Genomic DNA, 17,090 nt, shown 5'->3' with positions numbered 1-17,090 from the left:
TAAGAGACTTCTATGATATTGAAATTATAATGTTTCATCGTTTTTGGTCAAAGATCAAGTTATGATTAACTGAAACCCAGACTTAAGTCATAATGTAAGTAATGGCAACGAGTGAATTTTAACCCTTAGAAACCTCTGATAGGTATTGTAAGTCACGACCAATTTTCACTCTTTTTTTTAGACATATTGAAAATCTCTTGATTGAATGAAAAAAATAGAATTCGGACAATGGCAAACCTTAACTTTTAAACTTAATATCTTTAATTTTATGATACTAACTTATGGTAATGAATTTTATTGGTAATTATAATAATACGAAATAAGTTTTTTAATGTAAAAATCAACTATCTGCCTTAAATATTTTTTAGTTAAAAAGATCCATTATCTTGATAATATTTTTTTTTATGAAATAGGTTGCCTTTTGGTAATTTTTTTTATTAATAGAAAAACAAATAGTATAATATATAGAATATAATATTATATAACTAGAATATGTATAAAACTATTCTTTAGCCAAATTTGTTTCAAAAAATATTGTTATTTGTAGTGCCATAATTTTTTGTGTTTCATATTGTTTGTATATTTTAATGTTAAAATAAATTTAATTAAAATTTATCAATAAAAAAAATAAAGGAGCATTAAATATGTTTTTTCCACTTTTTTATTTATATTTTTTCATTCGTGCAAAATTTTCCCATTTATACGATACGAGTCATAGATGATTTACGAATATGGAAAGAACAGATAAAATGTTATCTATTTCTAGAACCCACAACTAAAGACATTTTAAACTGTGAGACACTAAAGCTTGTCATTTTAATAACATTTCTTAAATAGGGTAAATTATTTTTTTTTCTGCACAACATGAAATATATTGAAGAACATATTTTGTTGAAAATGTTCAGAATATTTTAACCAAATAATAGTCAAAACTTCATATAAAAATTTGCCTACAGAATGATGACTCGCTTTATAAATATTGTAGCATAGACTTTAAATATCTGATTATTTATATATCGCATTTGATTCTTAAAAAGTAAAATATACATTACTCTTTCGCGAGGTGTTAGCGAGGCGAGATTTGTGTTCTAAATTGAGATACTCATTATGTCATATTTTGAATATTAAAAGTTGAAAAATGCTAACTCATCTAAGAAATTAATCATAAAGTTATGTATAAAGTTCAACCGACTTGGCTGTAAATAAAATTTAGAGAGTTTACAGCAGAGTAATAAATTTTAGAAAATCAAGTATTGCCAGCGACTAAGAAATAATACAATAAAGAAGATTTATATGAAATTCAAAATTGCAATAATATATTTGTTACGTGTAGCTTCCGCTTAGAAAATCGTTTTACAACTTCGAGTCAGATTTATACTGCTTCGTATACCTGTTTACAGTGACCTAATTTGTTGCGTGCTACATTGAATACTGTTTCGTAAATTTTAATATTTAGGGGCGAGGTAATTATTATATTATTATATTATTATAATAAAAGCAAATATTTATTTGTGTATTATAAATATTTCATTATTATACAAGTGCAGCGTGAAACAAATCTAGCTCCTCTCTTTCTCTTTCTCACATTTATTAATCCCATATCGAGAAAAATAGTCCACAGAGAAGCCAAGCGGGACGTGGGTCGAATCTAAGATGGCCAAGGATGCTAGGTGAGAGATACGAGGAGACTAACAGAAAATCCCATTAAAAAGAAGCAGATTTATATTCGGTCCGTGGAAATATCGCGATGTGGTGAATAAAGATTATCTGTCTAAGATGTAGGGGGTGCGATAGCGCTAGCTCAAAAGGTAACCGACCAAAGCTAATATTAACCGAAAAGCTCCGAGCGAAAGCTTCGGCGGCCGCGTTGAACCTTTGCAATTTATTGAATTTTCCTGACCCTTTTAACGAGCATGATATGTACAAGCATAATATATAAATTTATGTATTAATTCGTTAACTTTGTTTGGGATTCGTATTTTTTGCACATTTTGGAATCCCAGGAATCGAGACGCTCGCCTTAATTAATTACATAAATTTTAGGTTTATATACATAAATAAATTCATATATATATATATATATAAAGTAAATTTTGGTATATAAATAAATAATTGATCATTTGCCTGAATTTTGCATTATTTTGAATTTTCATTAGTTGTTTGTTATTAATGAATATTTATATTAAGAATTTTTTTATTGCATGAAAAAAACGTAGCATTAGCTTTTTAACCAAAAAGTTTTCATCATCGTTAAAAGTATACTTTCTTAATAATAATTTATTATTTGAAGCTTTAAGCTCAAAAAATTCTACGAGTAATTTAAAAAATATATTAAATTTATGTTTTTAATTTTAAAAATAAAATTAATTTTATCAGTTATGATTGAAGCATCTCAATATTTTTTTAACCATCAATGTTAGCTTTTGTCAATTATTTAGATTTAGATTAGGATTATTAAAAGCTTTGCTTACGCAGATTTTCAATTTTCCAAATCTTTGGATCATTAGAGTAATTTAATATCTTTGATCATCTATTTGGTAGATAGAAAAAAATTGTAGTATATGGCCTCAAAATTCAAATAAAATTCTTTGCTATTGTGGTTCACAATTTTGAAGTCATGAAGTTGATAAAATAGCAAAATGCATTCCAAATTAATTTTGAACTAATCTCATTTACGTTATGAGTGCAATTAAATGCGTTTCTCCTGTCAGTTTATCACTTACATTTGTTAGTCAAATGAATAACTAATACGTTAGATTTCATGGTTTACTGCGATAGTAAATCTAGATATTGTTTCATGGCCACTGTGAAAATCATTAGTACTAACGAAATGCTTATATAACACGGTCTACTGAACGATATGTATTAAATGCGGCATATTCAACATAGAAATACGGGTAATGAAATATAGCATTTCTAATTTAATGATAAATTTTGAATTGAATTCGCAACTCTTAAAACTCTCAATCTGGCTTTAACGTTTATAGCTCAATTATTAAATAAATATTATTTAATATTTATTTTTATCGATGCTTATTATTTTTGGAGGCATGTTTAGATCATGCCCAATATTGGTAGCCCAATATCGTAATTATAATAATATTATAAATACATTTTAATATATTTATAATTAAGAATCATCATAGCGCATTTTCGCTAAAAGCACTCAACCCAGCGGTCGTTTATTTTGCACCCCGTAGCTAATTTAATTAATTAACTCTTTACGCTAGCGTAGGTCAGCAGAAGTGAAAGTCACAAAATGGCGCTGTGTCGTGATGGTAATGATATTTGCTAATTGAATCGATGAGTGAGGGTGTGCGTTTTCAGTCTCAACCCCGTGGTTAACTAATTAAGGCCCTGGCTGTCGACGATAACGTCGCGTGCACAATTCACAGACATTTACCGAACCGTATTTTTTTATTTGTATGAATAGTGAATATTAAAAATATAATATTTCATTCATAAATTCGCATCAATGAAAATATGTTTTTGTTGTAATATGGAATCGATTGTAAAAAAAAACAAAGCTTCTCGATATTAATTTACAACATTTTATAAGCAAATATTAACTCGGCATGTTTGCACACGTCTGACCCAACAGAAAATGGAAATATGATAATGTAATAATCTGCCAATATGTACATTCAAGACAATCTTAACTGCCGTTAGAAAAAATCGAAGTTTGTCAATATTTCGTAAACATTTGACGCTACAGAAACATTTTATGATTTATGTATCATTTGATATGTATTGAAAATTGGATACTTAGAAATTAAATATATAAAGTTCAAAAATATTTCTAAGTCATCCTTAATTCTTGATTTTAACGTCAACAATTTTTTTATAGTAACATTTTTCGTTAACCGTTTCATAAGCAATAATTCTAGACAGTCAATTTTTTTTAATAAGTTCATTAGAGAAAATATATTATTGGTTTTAAATGACGAGTAGTGTCACTTTACAGTTAGATAGACGCTGAAAAATCTAGTGTTTAAAAAAAATATACATACATATGTAATTTATTACATATTATATGTAGAGAAAGTTAGATATCTGTATAAAACGGTGGAGTTGAAAATCCGAAAATCCTTGATGTTGTGTGGAGTCGCATTCATTTATTTAGGTGCAGATGTATATTTTTTTTAATATTGGCTTTTAAAAATTTGTGGTTATTGTGCAATACTAGGTGTGCTACAAAATTTCCAAACATAATTCTGCAAATTCTATGATAGATCCAATAAAAAAACTATAGATGTGATTTTTATTTTCACCCAAGGGATTCAAAATTATTTTACACAGCCAAAACTGAACGCAAAATTGATGACCCTAACAAGTACATTCAATTTTTTTAATTTTCAGCAGCTCAGCCCAAAATAATTCTGCACATAAATGCAACTCTTTACGTAAAGTTCTTTCATGTATTATTTGAGTCTATTTATTCCTAAAACTTTTTAACAACATCGCTACTGATAATTCTAGTCTGTGAATATCACAATGGCAATATACAAAATATAGAAAAAAAACGTTCTAACAGAAAAAATCTACTCCACTTTTATATACAAACATCACAGCAGTAATTTGAATAATGATCATTCATCACATAAATGTGCAGACAAGGAAATAAATATTCCTTTTGCTGTTACTTTTACAAGTTCTACCAAGTCCAAAAATCACCTTTTTTACTTTTTTTTCCTATTGTAGTTTATCCATTAATTATCAATGTAATTTCATTATAGGATTAAAAAAAATTAACCACATTTTTCCTAATTTCAATGATAATATACAAATTTGTAGAATGAATAACAAGGCCCATTTAAACTCCGTTCAATTTTTGCAGATTATTTTCGGTTTAAAAATTATGAAATGTTTCACATTATTTTACTAATTTAAATGTAGTTAGCATTTTTTTGTGAGATAATGATGGTAAAAAACGTTCCTAAGAATCATTTTTTCGCTTTCAGCCACTATTTTTAATGCTGCTTAATGTGCAAAAATATCCCCTGTGCTCAAATAGTATGAATCTAAAAAATAAGCAGTAGTATAAAGCATTAAAAATTGATGCTAAAGCCAAACATATGTTTAGAACCAAAAAATAAAGAGTGACAAATAATATACAAATAAGACAGACAATTAATTTGGGACAAATCACAGATTATTAAAATAATATATCAAAGAAAATTAAAAGCGAATGCTAGCTAACAACAAATGTAACCATGCTAATTTAAAACTAAAAGGTTGGCACGAAATTTATAATACGAATTGTAGAAACCGTTACTAGATCATGTATTATATAAATGAAGTTATGAAATAAGTGCAATAAAAAAAACTGAGTATCACTTTACACCTTTACAGATTACCATATCTGTGTTATTTTATAAAATACAATATTATTATTCCCACACGTCATAATCGATTATTAGACCAAATTTAAGCAGATTGTTTTTACAAATCAAACAATATTATGCTTACTAACTATAAAAGATTATCTCAATTCAAAGACAGTTTATACATATTTAACCTATAATTGTTACTTTTAAATTGTTTTTAAATAAAATATTTTATTCATAAATATGGAAAATTTATTTCAATTACATTATATTTTTGGCTTAACAAGTATAAAACTTTTATTATGAGATATGTTAAACAGCGGTATGTAAATTATTCATTGAATATCATGCAACATAAACATGGCATGTCAATTTTAATTAGTATAACGTTTCCCCTCATACCACAACACATTGCAAAATTACACTGATGATATCAACTGCAACAATACAAATAAATTTCATTATCTGATAACATTCCATTATCTTTGGAAAGTTGAACTAATTTATTTATTATTTTCAAACAGCTTAATTGAGCCAACTACTATTTATATTTACTTGCATTCCTAAAACTTTAATGAAACCCATTATAGACTAGCATTGAGGTCGCGAATAGAAAATACAATTTTAAAATTCAACCCGTTCATTTGCGTGTACAAAAGCAATACGGTCACGTTATACACATCGGAAAGAGTCAAACCAATCTTTCATTATGTCGCAAGCCATTAAAACATATTGCTAATAACTTATATATGACTTCGACTCAAATCGAATTTATACCATGAATATTGAAAAAAAATGAGAGCTAAGATAACTACATATTCAAACATTTGTAATCAACATTAGTTATATAATGCATATTTTCTGACTAAGAAATATTGCAAATTATTTTTTTCTGTACCGTTTTTATTAAAAAAATGACTTGCTTTTTCAGCGTCAATAAATGAAGAAAAAAATCCCTCTTGAATTTTTCACCGTAGTAAACCATATTTTTTTCTCGTGTATTCGGCAAATCTGATATAAATATAAGTGTAGAATTTTTTCGCCATATTTCGCGATACAAATATACATGACCGTATTTTGTGGGGTATAGACAAATGTTTCTCACTTAATAATATGTAATACACGCACATGTACGTGTCAGTTTCTTTTATGTGTTCCATTGTGTATTATTGAGTAACTAGGGCTATCACATCTTCGGTTTCTCCAAATATATTTTTTATTTTATCTAAGAAAATTTTCTTAGGTATACAGATTTTTCTCTCTCATAAATATTGAACATCAAAATTTAAAACAACTAACCTAACATAATTATTAATATGATAAAAATAATAATAAAACTAATATAATTTAAGAAACATGTTCATAGATTTTTTCATTCAGTGTTTAACTTATGATTCATACAAAATGATACGTGGGTGAATATATATATTAAAAATACACTTATAGATATTAAAAACCTAACTCCAAAAATTTCATCTAAACAGACACGGTCTCTACATTATAACAGTGGTTCATCTAAGGAAGATATGAGCTGCCTCTCAAACTTTTAATATAATATTGTTGCAACTACTTTAAATTGAGGACAAAAAATCGGCGAAATGACGCTTAACGTTTTTGTAATTACTACTTTTAAGATAATAAGATTACCGACTATTTTACAAATACACAAAAATCAGACGCAATGTACCTGTCTTATAAGACAATAACGGGATTTTAGTGCCACCTAAATGAACCATAATGGTTAAGAACAGGCGAGTCTAGAGAGTTCTGCTCTCCTCTAATTTTTACAATAATATACAACAGAAACTCTGTCGTATTAAAATCACGTACCTACTTATAACTATTTTACAAACAATCGCTCTGAGCTTGCTACCATTGAAGCTCACGCCAAATTGACACAGACGACCCAATGCAATCAAAAACCTTTATGTTTATACTATTGAAGTCGAAGATAAACAGAATTTTCACTTAAATTGATTTTAGTCGCTCTGAAGTATCAGGAGTTAACACATGTTTTTAATGATTCAGAGATTTATTGAAGCTGTGCCACGACAGGAACGATTCATCACATATCAATATCTATATATAAATTTATAGCACTGTTTTGTTTGCCAGAATATAAATTGCTAATGAATAAACGCGTTTCCATTGCTATCACACAATATAATAAACAACTAAATGTCAAAGAACAGAAAGTTTGGTTAGTTTGTTTTCTTACTGTATTTGGCTTTAAAAAAATTAATAAGTCAAATGTGCCAATGTTTACTGTAACGATAAAATAAAACCTAATATGCTACAACTATTTTTTTATAATTTAATACACAGTAAAAATGCTGGAGCATAAGAAAGCTCAATTTAATTTCTTTTTGAAGCAAAAGCTCATTAATGTACTTATGATATTTTACTATATATTTAATCTTAAAGAAAAAAAGTCTGGTCAAGCCTTTCTTTTTTTTTATTCTTTTAATTGACTAAAATTTATTCTTAAGTATTGTGATCAGATAAATATAATTATATTTTAGCTATTTATATACATATTTATTATTTATAATAATGCATTTTAAATATAATATACGATTTATCGTTGGGTATTTATAGTACCTTTTTAAACATCGTTCGCGTTAAAAAAAATCTCGCACGCATGCCTCGTGACCTTCGAGCCGATTCTGGGTTAAATTTAACCCCACGTCCAGTGGAGGGTTGTCGCCGACAATAATTTTACAGCCGAACGAGATGACGTCGGCCTATTTCGGGTAGTCGTTCAGGGTTAATTCTGCACGCGCATGCGCAGATAAGGTTCTATTTCCATAAATTCCTCTTTTCCGCCAGCCTCGCCAATATTATCCGGGCCGGGGATGCGACGTTAATCATCGAAAGTCGACGGCAATGCGCCATATTTTTTTCGCAGAGCAGACCAAACGAAAGCCGAGTACGACACGTGAAACGTTTTATTCCCGGAGGCGATAACGAGAGGCTTATTAGATCATTTATATAGAAACGCGCTTACACCAGTCATGTGTGATAAGAAAAAAAACGTTGTGCAGATGCAGATCGAGATAGCTTCTAGATTCTTACAAATTTATTATCAAGATGGGTTCATTGGTAATAATTATATTGAATGAAATTATAATTTTATGTTACGGAAGTTGAAGTTATGCAAATATGTTCTGTCTTTATAATAAATTTATTAACAGCTTAACGCCCGAGGACTCGTATACGAGTCTTGAAAGAACATTGTTTAGTGGCCGTGAACTCATGCGTGTCATGCGTTTTTTTATTAAAAAAATAATGGGATATCATCAAGTTTGCCTCGATATGATAGTCAGAGATGGTAGAGTACGCTCGGGATAAGGATTCCGGATTGTTATTGTGTGCGTGAACTGTGTGGCTCAGAACAATTTCGCTCAGAATATTTTTTTTTTTTTTTTTAAAAGAAATTATATGTTTATTAAACATACATATATCTGAGCTAAGTTGGAAATTTCAACGGACAATTAAAAATATATTATATAATCGAAGAAACCAGACATTGGTGTCATTAATTAAATATTTGCAAAATTCTAAATTTTTCACTAGTCAAAAAAATAATGAAGTCTTTAGCTATTCTTCAAAAGCAAAAAGATATAAAATGGGGAAAGAAATTATTCGCAGATTGTTTAAAGACTCGACGACTCTATTAAATCATTAGAATTCAATAAATAAATTAAAAAATTATCATTGGCGCAACGATAAGAATAATAACTTTTTTAATCCTTACAGAGAATAGTGTAAAAAAAACCAACAACGTACGGATTAATGGAAAAATAATTAAAGTATTTTAATTCACGTGTAAGAGAACGAATAACTTACAGTGTATATTTGAAACCTTGATATCAATTAACCCAGATATGCCCAAGAAATTTTGTTCTCTTAAAATTTCATTTATAAATAAAAAACAGTGGCACGAGTTTAGTGACCTACCCATGAGACAGTGGGCATATCTGGGTTTAAAACCAATATCAACACAAAATTATTTAAAATAAATCACTAGAGAAGATCGAACTTCTGTGCCACACTGCCCTTTAATGACGAATACCAGCGTTGACGAATCAGCGACTGTCCTTAAAAGAGAAAGCGAGACAACGAAGTACACGCTACATCGCTTCTCCCTCTCATATACATGTACACGCACACAATAACAAACCGGCATCCTTATCCCAAGCGTAAACTATTTCTACGTACTATCAAACGAAAATTAAATTATATTTTACTTCAAATTTTTGTAAAAAGATTCGTCTTATACCATTGCGATGCAATGCAATGAGACGTCATATTTTGGGGCACATTAATTTCTTTTATGAAATGTATGAACCACAATTATTTGTTTCATATAATAAATAATATTTTTTTTACACTACTGAACAAAAATAAATTTCAGTGTCAAACTGTCTGACTAGGTAAACATAAAACCAATCCAATCAAAAAAAAATCGAAACATCTCAGTTGATAATATATATAAACCAACTAAGTTTTTCAACCTAAAATTCTGTATGTTATTGCAAAAATAAAAAGGAAAATCGTTACGGTATATGTATTGTAGATAAAATAGATAACACAGTAATCAAAGAACTTCCAAAAAATATCATCCATTAATTTACAAACATTTTACCGATTGTTTGTTATTTTGCAATTTCCTCACCATTTGGAAATCCGCAATGATTCACAGATTAAGAAACCAGGGGGAAAAAGCTACAATTCGGATAAATTATTGTCGTATTAGTTTATTGTAAAATAATTTAAAAAAATATATTATTTCACTTAAAAGAATCTCTGAGGAATAAAATCATGAATGAATTAATGTGTTTTTTGCATTCTTTATTTTTTATGTAAATTGAAAATAGTTGCTATGGTTATTTATAATTTATTAATATGTATGTTTAAATGCTTCTATAAATTTTCGTATAAACGATTGATAAAAAATATCCGTTTGTAATATAATATCAAATGCACTCACCAAATTTTTCGGCGTCCTTTTTCTGCTTACAACTGTCACACACATTTATTTTCACCATTACACTTATGCACCACACTATATCACTATTTATATATTTTTTAATTAACACTATTCACATTTTTTGATACGTATAAAAACATTCATCAATACGAAGAGAAATTTCACTACTTCTGCACATGTGTGCAGAGCAAACACGACATTTTCTTCTCCACACTTTTTATTTTTATTTGCTGATGGTTTTAAAGCTTATCGAAAAGCCTTTCTGGTGGAACGACGGCACGGCAAGATGAGGTAGAAACTGGTGTAATGTCTTCAGAATCGATAGATTACACTGCATCATGCATCGATTCTTACTCACAATTTAATTTTACTGTTACGATTCAAATTTTGATAGACACTAAAACGAATAAAACAATGCGCATTGAAATAAATGAAAAACAACATTTTTTGTTTATTCCATTGTTTTTTTTTTGAAATATTATGTAACTAGGTACATATTGATCGGTCCGATCAACACCTTATATATTTATTACAGTACATTATACATTGAGGCTTATATATTGTAAGGGCGGTCGTTCTGGTTTTTTCACCGTGTCTATCATCTGGCTGTTATGAAAGGTAGATATCATTCTGAAATATCTTGTCTTATATATTTTTCAATTTTTTTCGGATTGTTCCACAAGGTTCTATTTTCCGTTAAATAAATATTTTGCCAGTGAAACGTTTGTAATGAATTGCAACTAGAAAAGAAACAGCGTAAATTCCTTCGTTATTTATACTTGAAGAAATACGGTTACTATCCGTTCCTGTTTCTCAGTGCTTTTATTTTGGCAGCGCTGTGATTCGTTTTATTGTCAACTCGCAGAAGTGTTCCTAATTAAATTTTAATTTATTGATTTGCGTAACATATTCACACATTACTACTAAAATTTGTTATTCTATTGTTTCTCTTTTAAATCTATATACAATCTAAAATGTTAAATTTTTTTATCTGACTATCTGATGTACAAAAAAGAGATTAAGTTATATAGTAATTTTACCCCAAGCCTCACTTCTTAATAGAAATAAATCAAAACCTAATAAACGACTGCAAACAAAGTGTATAATAGGAATGAGATTTGAGAGTAACAACAAACTTTACAAGCTTAAACAAAATAACGTCTGTCTAGGGATAAAATATTCAGCAAAATATAAACTGCAAGATATCTCTCTTCCCTTTTGTTTCTTTTGTGTTCAATTCAGAATTGCAGATATTACTCTGCCTATAACGACCCTGTACATCTACGCATATATATATTATATATTCCAGCGTTATCTCGATTGCTTTTAACGTAATTGACAATAGTGATTTGGCTGCGGTGCGTTCGCAGAAAATTCGTTCCATCAATATTGATCGTCGGGCGCACGCGATTGCGATAGAATTCACGGCAAATGTCAAACTTTCAACAAATTTAGGTGTCGCTATTTGTTGCGAATGTTTCAGAATTTTACTAATGGTTAATAGGTGCGTAAATTTGAAACAAAACTTTCGAAAACTCGTACAATAATTTGTGATAAGAAGGAAAACTAAAACAAATGACAGATTTTAGATATCCATTATTTAAAGACTGTTTTTTTTAATATTTTTTTTTACTGTATGAGATACTTGAAGTAGAATTATTTATGTTGAAAAGAGATAGAAATGCATCAATCTGAGCTGTGTATTTTATTTAGCCAGTAATTTTATGGACCAGACCTTTGTGTTAAGAGTGCTTATTTTTGCTTTTAAGACATGAGTTTATTATTGTGCAGCAATTAAGATCGTCATGTACACTTTATATATTAAGTTTTTCATAAACGCGTCCGTGGGTTTTATGCGTCTCTGAAGCGGGTTCAACTCTGGACTCCAGACGTCAAGCTGAACCAGGAGATCCGAAGAGAGAAGCAGCGGCTTCTGCGATCTTCAGTTGGATCGGCCTTTTCGTATCAACTTAGTGGATATATGTTAAAGAGCTCTTGAAGTACTGTAAGAAATGATCTCTGAAGGAGTGTCTAAGGCTGGTTGCCCGCTTTTCCCTATATGATATTTTTTTGTCCACCCCTTTTTGGTTGGATGATCAATTAACAAATAGTGGCCGTAGTTTTATGAAAATAGTTTGCCGTTAACCGCTAAAGGAGATTACAAACAGCCGTATAAATATCAATACTAATTGCACATGTTGCAATTTTTCAAGATTTTACAACGGATACTTTTATTTCTAATTTATAGCGGGTACTTTGCCTAAATCTGCGAAACGCTTTTCTCGCAAATGTGACCCATTTCAACACAGAACTTTTTTTATCTCAGACGTATAAGCCGTGTCTCTTTTTATTACATGCCGAAACTGAATTTGTTACTGGGGCTTATGATTTATCTAGCTTTATCAACCGCTCGTGATAGATTAAAACTAATTGTAAATAAGTTTAATTATTTTTATTCATATTTTGTAATAATACTTATATAGAATATTTTAGTCTCTTTGCGTATTGCAGTAGCACGTAATCGGTCGTTAGCGTGTCGCTGTTCAGCTTAAATTTAAAATAACACAGTTACCCTAAGAATAGCATCTTTATTGACATGCGCAAATGTTCACTGTTTGGGATGAGTTATTGCGCTACAGGCAGAAAACATATGTGTCATATTTTCTGTTAAATAGTATTTGGATTCCAACGTGTGTAAATTTAGTTAAAAGCTTTTTGACCATTTTAAACCCTTCATTGAATGGTCCAATTGTAAAATGAAAGAATGTTTTAATCCGACATAATAAATAATATCTATAAAACATATATAATATCCGAATTTTTCTTATTCGCTACTAATATATAGCCCAAAAGTATGTAACAATCACCATGAAACCCATTTCGAATGGCTCGTATTTTTAGGGTCAGATTTTTAATTTTAATTTATACTAAAAGGTCAGAATATAAGCGGCCAAAATAAATATTAGTTAATCAGATTTATATTAAATGGTAAGAATTATTTTGGCAGATTTATTACAGTTCATTGCTCAGTATTTATATTCAATGATCTGTATTTTAACCTCAAGGTCAGTTTTATGTAGAAAGTTTATCAGCATAAAAATACCTGGTGTTTTAGGGCCAGCTTGTAAGATTGAGCTCGCAACATTGTCAGATGTCAGTACAACAAGCCTAGCGTGCTCCGCGCACCGCTCTGTCGTTATTCCCGCTTCGTTCGTTTCAAATTCTTTGAGAGTTATTCATGTGGTTTTTAATATTCTGATCAACAGTTTTGGAGTGTGTGAGATTTTTCATAAATAAATAATTTATATTTATAAATGTTATATTTTTATAATTAACATGATTTGCAATTTTTATTCTAACCATTGGATATTTATTCTGATCCTAAATTATATAATTATGATAATTTATTATTATAATGCTAACCGTCTTATATTTTTATTCTGACCGTATGCTATTTTATTTTAAACTTTTGATATTTATTCTGACCCAAGGTTGATTTAAATTATAACCATCTAATTTGCTGCATTTTTAAATAATATGTGTACTGTAAACCTATTGGCCGAATTAATTATTAACTTTTAGCTACCTTTCTTATAACCTAAAAGGAAATATGATTGCAAACTTTTCTATTCCTTCCTCAATATCTAACCCATTCCTTGTTAGAATTATATGTTGCATATATCGAAGAACAAGGACTAAAGTGCCTATTTCAAACGAAAGTGTTTTTGCTTATATTTCAGTTGTCTCTTTGTGTCTTAAAATATTTTAATTGCTCAAACGTAAAGCACTTTTTCTGAAGAATCGCTGTCTAAACCATGTATGTAAAAAAAGTTTTGAACATGTTTATTTACTCTACATTTTAATCAATCTCTGCTATTCTCAGATACAGACCACTTTATTATTGTTAATTTTATAAAATAAAGAAAATATATGAGCACATGTAAATATTGAAAAAATCATTAAATGTATAAAATCAGCTTTATTTGTACAACGCGTGAATATCTGGTTTATTTATTCGATTAAGTCAATAGTTAAAACAGTAATGAAAATAAATACTTAGCATATTATGATATTAAATAACAGTATTAAAGTATCATTAATATTATTTTTTGTCTCAATTAATATTAATGCAAATATATTAAAGCTTTATATACAATACTTAACAAGCAATTTTCTACTATATCTATTTTTTAACCGACGACGTCTAAAAGTTTTGCAATATTTTACAGTGCCTTATACATTTCGTGGGCAGTTTTATTATCTTTTTTCTTTTGTAAAATGTAATATATGTTTATAATTGATATTTTATTAATACTATAAAAATATACATTCTCATTATCATTTAAATAAATACAAATATTGAACAATTTGTGAATATTAAAAATTATGAACGGCTCTGGATATACTCATGTGCACCGCAAGCTCGTGTAATTTACGAATATGGTTATATTTTATGATGAAAGTATCCCTAAAGGGTATATGTGCTTTTCCACCCCTCGTTTGCTTACGATCTATCACGATTTTTTACGATTTACCAAAAATGGCCTGAGTCGTACAAAAATATCTGATGATGTATTATATATATAGTAGCAAGACCAGGATTAATGAGACGTTTTGTATATTTACGCTCGGTTAACGGCAATTTCTCAAATGCGCTCTGAAACGAATGCTATTATCTCTAACAATAAGTCGTTTATGCAATATAAGGGTGCATTATAGTGTGGGAGTATAAAATGTTCAATTTGTGATATGTATTTTTATAACATAAATATTTAACTCTTTCTTTATTATACATGAGCGGATTACAAAGCTTGTAACGTCAAGATAATCTAGCATTTATTATAAATTTCATGTTTCAACATTTCAAGTGGTAAGCACGATCAACATCAGATTGAAATCAAATACTGTAAATCAGTGACATGAAACTTTATCGACATTATAAAATGTCGATAAAGTATAAGATCAATAATGGTCTTTCAGTTTTACACACATATAATTTATTTACGTTTTTAAATTAAAATAGTTTCTTAACTAAAATACTATAAGTATTAAAGAATACGTAATAACCAAGAATGGATTAATAATTGCAAATAGAAAGGCGGTTTATAGCATATCGGATTGATTTGATTACACCATGAAATTATAGGGTAGCGTATTTTTATTGCCTATATGAAGTTCGTTTATATACTTGAATGTATATATATGTGTGTATTATATTTTGTATTAATTATCTTATAAAATTGATTTAATAACTATTATTGTGTATATATACGGAGTCGACTCAAGTTTTTATAGCTTAACAAGAAACAGTAAATATAAATTCCATTTATTTCATTTTTTTATTAATATTACATTAAACATTAATACATCTTTCCAATCTAGATATTATTTATTGCTGAACATATTTAATTTTTAGTTTAAGAATACTATCTTTGTTTTATACTTTAGAGAGTTCACCTCAGATTTTTTTTTATTAATTGCTTTCGTTAAAGAATAAAATAAGAAATAATGTTCGATTGGATTTTTTTATGGGAATAGTAATCAATTATCTTGTCCGGATTTTTCGATTGTCGGTGAACTTTTATACTTTCACTCCATTAACTATTCAACAATTCGGTCTTCCTTTTCTCGCAATGCTAAAAACACTAAAGATGATTTATTATTTCTTTGTATAAATGCGTTTGAATTCTCGAAAACCGTCTTGGTAAGTGTTCATTAATAATTTTCAATAATATGGTTTTTGAAAGCTTAACTATCTTGGAAACGTATGATTTTTTCTTACCTAAGAATAAGTTTTTAGTTTAATTGTTTTTATTTGCTTATAGTATGAGAATATTTTAGATACTTCAAATATATGTAATCTTAAGAAGCCGGTTCAACAAATACCCACCTTTCCTAAATGATGTTTTTATTTTTACACTGCTCCTGTCTTATATAAAATAAAATATACACATAGGAAGACGCAAAACTGTTATATTTTTTATTTTATTATCTTATAATATATCGACGCTATGGAAAGATTAAAAAATAATCAAATTAAGCTATTTATATCGCAGTGCGATTTAGGGTCTCTCTCAAAGTAATCTGTTTACTATTCATAAAATGGGCTCAAATGTATAACAAATAAATTTAAAAAGCATCTTGTAAATCTGTAGTGCTTTTAATAATATTATTTTCTTTTTCTTGAAGTATGTGTGCATTCAAGTTTGTATTACTTCCTAATAAGAAAATGGTCTCCAAATAGCCTAAGACATCCCCAATCCCCCATTTAAGCCACATCTGATAAAATATTCATCATCAAAAAGCCACTGGATAGTAAAAAAAATGTGTCATCTCACGCAAAGATATCCAGGTCATTGTTTCCGCTTAGAACGAGGCCGTTAGAGGTGATTAATTCTCCTTCTTCCCTTCCGTGGGTGTGTTCCACTCGCCGAGTTATTTACGGCTCCCTTCAGTTCTCGAGTAGGAACGCCTGAATTATAACTGGAAAAGTTTTCTTTTATATGTTTAGGCCAGCGCTCATTGACAACTTCAGCCGCAACTTGTAACAACCCTAATTAATTTTTTATCATTCCCGGGAGTTATTCCCGGAATAACGAATTCCGAGCTAAAGGACCATTCGAGCACTTTTCGCGAGTCACTGCCGTAAATATTTTATTATTAACATACTCGTATATATGGAGATATTTTTACACGCTAAATATAAGGTTGCTGGATACATGTTGTCACTTATAAAATCACTTGCTTCGGAATCCGGTTTTAAAGCTTTT

The 17,090-nt window shown here is 28.9% G+C and overlaps 2 protein-coding genes across 2 annotated transcripts in view; one reads left to right on the top strand and one right to left on the bottom strand.

The window, feature by feature from the left end:
* The window catches only part of LOC148228156 (popeye domain-containing protein 2-like), a 73,308-nt gene that overhangs the window by 11,417 nt on the left and 44,801 nt on the right, over positions 1-17,090 (top strand). The gene's annotated exons all lie outside the window — the stretch shown is intronic.
* The window catches only part of LOC148228158 (larval cuticle protein 65Ag1-like), a 100,477-nt gene that overhangs the window by 53,946 nt on the left and 29,441 nt on the right, over positions 1-17,090 (bottom strand). The gene's annotated exons all lie outside the window — the stretch shown is intronic.

Source organism: Plectrocnemia conspersa, unplaced genomic scaffold, assembly GCF_051122295.1.
Source record: "Plectrocnemia conspersa isolate PC_06_02 unplaced genomic scaffold, ASM5112229v1 ptg000012l, whole genome shotgun sequence".
Lineage (NCBI taxonomy): Eukaryota > Metazoa > Arthropoda > Insecta > Trichoptera > Polycentropodidae > Plectrocnemia > Plectrocnemia conspersa.
This window is presented reverse-complemented; position numbering and strand designations above follow the sequence as displayed.